Source organism: Brachypodium distachyon, chromosome 2, assembly GCF_000005505.3.
Source record: "Brachypodium distachyon strain Bd21 chromosome 2, Brachypodium_distachyon_v3.0, whole genome shotgun sequence".
In the NCBI taxonomy this organism is placed as follows: Eukaryota; Viridiplantae; Streptophyta; class Magnoliopsida; order Poales; family Poaceae; genus Brachypodium; species Brachypodium distachyon.
The window spans coordinates 41,721,586-41,726,955 of record NC_016132.3 but is presented as its reverse complement, the minus strand read 5'-3'; the positions used below and the strand labels follow the sequence as shown (position 1 = coordinate 41,726,955).

At 50.4% G+C, this 5,370-nt stretch overlaps 1 long non-coding RNA gene across 1 annotated transcript; it reads left to right on the top strand.

Annotated features, from left to right (window-relative positions):
• Window positions 1-1,777: 1,777 nt before the first annotated feature.
• On the top strand, window positions 1,778-2,647 carry LOC112270968. The gene is made up of 2 exons (XR_002963695.1): window positions 1,778-2,212; window positions 2,316-2,647. It is a non-coding gene; the product is annotated as an uncharacterized LOC112270968 (long non-coding RNA).
• Window positions 2,648-5,370: the final 2,723 nt, after the last annotated feature.

Below are 5,370 nucleotides of genomic sequence, written 5' to 3'. Positions count from 1 at the left end.
TCAGCTCCATGCTACTTACTCCTTAAGTGCAAATGGTAGCCTTTAAATTTTCTTTTGATGGCTTTCTTTATTAAAAAAATATCCATGTCTGAAACTCGTAAAGAACGTATTATCCCTATGGGTGAGGATTGGGAGGGAGGGGATGGTCAGACTCACGTTTTAGATCATTAGGATCGACTGGATCGTTGAATCTGGTATGTGAACGGTGCGGATCATCTGGATCTGATATAACTCATGATTTTGTTTTTAGTGGGGTGGTGTAAATGCTTCAACTACTTTCTCCATTTCAAAACACAACTCATATAGATTTTTCTCATTTGTTTCACAACACACCTCGTTTTTCTCTTGGTACCCGCACCGGTCAATAACTACTCACATTTATTTACTACTAATCCAATATGAGTGGTCAGGCACTAGAAACGAGAGCTGTATTGATCCAACTGCACAAATCAATATGAGTTGTGTTTTGAAATGGAGTGAGTAACTAAGTACTACCTTTTGTCCGGTAATACCGCGTACGGGTGGTTTGGCGATCGTCAGCGGTGCATGCGACCACTGTCAGGTGCCCACCTAAAGGTCGGTGGAGAACGCCTTTCATTGACAGGCACAATGCTGACCGTCAGTAGTGTACACCAAAAGGTGAAAATAAAAATGTTGGTAGATTAACAAATTGAATCAACTAAATTGAAAGATTGTATCTCATACATTTTATTCAGAGATTGTTATGATATCATTCCTCATCTGAAATATATGTAACTACACGTGCTTATCGTGACATTACCATGGGGCAGCCATAACCTATGATGCATTGCTCTCTAGTCTTAAAACAAGACCCTGCACAGCAGTAGCACAAATTATATCGGCAGGTTCAGATGCACCTTTGGAGTTTGTTGCCATCCATCCGACTCATTGTTGCCTCCGATTTCTACCGTGGATCACTTGATGCCTAATCTCTTCCGTCCGGCGCTAGAAATACAAGGACAACGGTTGTGGTGGCCAGTGACGGAGTAAAGGAATTGGAAGGTACAGCCCGTTTGGCAACCTTGGTTTCATTTCATTTGGTAGAAATGAAATGAAATGAAATCCAAATTTTGATAGGATTTCATTTGATTGAATTTGAATTTCTTGTTTTCAAAAAATCATGTTTGTCTACCACATGAATTTGTAGGGTGAGAGACAATTCCACGGAAATTATGCTTTTGGAGTGGAGAGAAATTGGAGTTAGATTGTGCAATTCCATGAAATTTGAGATTGAATTCTTGTGACCAACTCCGTACCAATCAAACATGTTTGTTTCTGCAATTAAAAATGAATTCCAAAATTTTAGGTGTAACTAAGGATCTGTGAAATCCGCGTGGGGGGTCAGGAGCGGCCGGGCGGGGGATGCCGCGTCGCCGGTGTGACATATAGCAGGTGCAAATGGGAACTTTAAGAGCAGCCGAACAAGAATCACAGGCCAACGTAATCCAGTGCCCTGTTAGGGCATCCACAGTTCATAGAGACAATTTTGCCTCTAAGCTAGGACCTACAGAGTGCCTCTATTCTTATCACCGAATGCTGCAATGTTAGCTCTTTTTTCACCTGTAAACTGAGTCCCGCCATGTAATTAAAAACTCATTTTCACAGCCAAGTACTAGTCCTCCAACCTCACCTTTCCAACTTCCGGTACTGTTTTTATTTGTTAGCGATTGCCTGCAGATGAAGCGGCACTTACTAGTTTCTTTGCTCAGAGGCACACTCTTGCAGTGGTCGGAGGCAGAAGCGTTTATAGCTGTGGTTTTTTTAAAGAGTGTGTATGCTCTTAGAGGCAGGGCACCGACGACCAAGTCAACGAGCGCTCGAGCTGAAAAAGAACCAATCCGCGGCGGGTGTTCTCGCTTTGGGAGCAGCCGGGCCTGGGCGCAAGGGGAGAGAAGGAAGCCGGCTGGGCGTCGAAGCGGCGGTGCAAGGTGGTCGCAGGCGGCGGAGCTGAAGGAACCGGCCGCGCTGGGCGTCGGAGCAGCGCCCCGGGATGGATGAGGAAACCGGCCGCACGGGGCGTCACAGCAGGGGGGAGCGGAGGGAGCCGGCCTCCCAGTTGACGGTGGTCAGCGCCCTCGCATGCAGAGGTGGGGCGGCCGGCGACCTTTCACGCTGCAAGACGAGCTTTGAACGTTGCAAGAACAGGAACATGGCAGGAGCTGGATCTCAAATTTGGAAGGAACTCGGATCTGTACCAAATTTCACGTCACTTTCCATTGATGTTACAATTTGTCTTCTCAGATGAATCATTTTTCGATTATACAAAAGAAAAGGACCAAGCCAAACTCCTGCAGGATGAAGACCGTCGCGCGGCCACTGTAAAATTCAGATGTCCATGCCGCCGCCGAGCGCCGCTGCAGTACAGGGATTTTGAGGTCGTGGGGAGGAGCCGCTGGAGGAGGGCGACGAAGATGGCTCCTTCAAGTCTTCAACCGGACCTTGCTGCGGTGGGCCATGGCGTTGCGCGTCTAGCGGCGCCGCCTCTGTCCATACCACCCGCCTCTCTCCATACAACCTAAACACCGACGAGACGTCTACTTGCCTATACCCATAGGTGCGTGGACGTCTACGTGTGGCATCGTATTGTTCACAGTCTAGTTCTCGTTCAATGATTTTTTTTAATAAATCCTGAGATTTGTCTGCCATGTCCAACATCCCGTTCTTCCAAACGTGATTTGGTTCGCGATGGTCAATCATATACTCCGTATTGAAGAAGAATAGTACCGCGATGCGGTTTACAAGCCCGTGGGTCAAGTTTATAGCGATTGCTCGCTTACAATTCACGGTGAGTCCCACGATCCAAAGCTACTAAACAAGATCCCCTTGAGTAAACTTGTTCTGCTCCAAATTCTACCTTCCTCTGGATGGAATGGAGAATGGCGCCGACGCTAGGAATAGAGCTCTTTTACCGTACCCTGTAGTTAATATGGACCGTTTATTTCTGTGAATCCAACGGTTGATGTTAACGTGTACTGCTCCTCAATCTGAGCAGTATTACCGCTCCTCAATTTCGTTGCTGTAGCCTGTAGGGGAAAATCGGAATCCCGTTATCTGCGGTGAAAAATTTCTGTGACTACTGTGCGTTCGGTCTCCCTTCGACTACGGTGGCGGTGCTAATCTAGCTATGTCGTTCGGTCTCCCTTCGACTACGATGGCGGCTATGTTAGCTAGCGGCTGGACGATCCCATCTCCGGGCTCCAGCTAACCATTCTTCATCCAGCAGCTTGAGAAATGCGGACAGATCCGGCACGCGGCTCGCGATAGAGGCAAAAGCACCGTGGTAGCTCCAGCCCTTGCCGATCGATCTGCAGTCTAAGCTGCCGGTGAGTGATGGCTGTCATCTGACCTCGTTCACCTACAACTACAAGGGGAGCTACCATGGCACTGATGTGGGCGGTACGCAATTTTTACGGCGAGGAGATCGGAAACGATTGATTGGTAGAGGATAAAGACTAAAATACCGTCAAAAAGGTAATTAAATCAACACGGTCAGATTAGATCTATACTGCGCGTTTCTACTAGCAGTATAAGGGTACCGGAGATCGGAAACGATTGATTGGTAGAGGATAAAGACTAAAATACCGTCAAAAAAGTAATTAAATCAACACGGTCAGATTAAATCTATACTGCGCGTTTCTACTAGAAGTATAAGGGTACCATAAAAAGGCTCTAGGAATAGCACCATCAAAAACCACGGAGTTGCGATGCCGCCAAATAGACCAACAAATAATAAGAACAGATTGCTAATTTCAGAAATTGGGAAGTTAGTGCTTATTTCAGACTTCATCCATCAGTTTAAGGTTTGAAATAGAAATAGATTGTACAGAGATTCTAACTCCTTGCCAAGCCTTATCGTACGCACATGGCGAAGGTTTAAAGATATCATTGACATCATTGACTGTCCATTTCTTATTGAGCGCCTCTGGTCAGAGAGTGCAGATCGCTCATGTCTGGGCACGGTAGTTCTCGGCATCAAAGCGGTTGCAGGGTCCTTCTAGTCCCGCTCGCTTTATCAGAGCTTAGGGCAACTCAGCAACCCAACCCAAACGGACAGTTTTTTGGGTCTGTTTGGTCCGTTTGGGTCGCGGGCTGGACAGAAATCCGGCCTTCGTACGTGGGCGACCCAATTCACACGCACAAAAAAAAACGTACAAAAGGTAGCCATTACATATACGGTAGATGAAACTTTTTAGGTATATAGATGAAAGTACTACTAAATGATATTAAAAGAATTACATATAATAATAAAAACTAATAGATTATCTACTCGGAGTCCGAATCCAAGTAGATGATCCCCGCGGGCTCCAGCACTGGACCGGCGAGGAGGCGGTCCGGTCCTGCCATGGCGACCACGGCTCCGCCGGCTCCTCCTTCACCTCCACCATTGGCGGCAGCGGCGGTGGCGCAACCAGCTCCGGCTCAACGTCGGCTTCATGGGCGGAGATGTAGAGGGTGGTCCCGAGGTCGGCCCACCTGCCGAGCTCGTCCAGCGCGGATGCCTCCTTCGCCGCCCGCAGCTGCTGCTCCTCCTCCTCGGTGGTGAGCGGCTCTGTCACCGCGTCCGCCTTCGACACCTCCACGGCAGCGAGGAGCTCTCATCCTCCTCCTCCTTCACCGCCACCATGGCGCCCGCCCCCTCGTCCGCCACTTCTTCCTCCTCCTTGGGCGCCGGTAGACCCGCCTCCGCCACCACGAAGAAGTAGTTGTAGCGGCGGACGTTGTGCTCCGTCTGGATCCAGAGGACCAAGTGGGCCGAGTCCAGGGCAAAGGCCGGATGCTGGCGCACATTCGCCGACAATGCCGCGCGGCGGCGGCGGATTTCGTCCCGCCGCACGCGGCCGGATGCTGGCACGGGCGGAACCGACACCCTTGCCGGGTTGAGGTACCACTTGTGCGACAGGCGCACGTTCGGTCATGGCACCGGCGCGCCGCGTTCCCAGAAATCCTGGGCCATGGCGACGGTGACGTACACCCTGTCCCGCACCCTCGCTGGGGTAATACGGAACGGGGCGAGCGGCCCGATGAGGATCCGGCCTGCCTCATGGTCGTTCCTTGCCGGCGGCCAGAAGGGCTTCGGGGCCATGGCGAGCTAGGGTTTGGGAAGGGGAAATGGGGAGGACGGGGTCCCCATTTAATATGACCATGACATGGACCGCTAGGTCACCGCCAGGTGGGGACGGGAAGGCGAAAGGGTTTGATCGAGGCAGACTAACCGGACCATGCCGCGTCCGTGGAGACGCAAGCCCGCCCAAGATTTGGGTCCGGAATGCGTCTCGGCGGACCAGAATCCTGATCACCGCGCAAATGGGTCGCCTCGCTAGGGACGCGTTTTGTAAGTTCTGGGCCGAA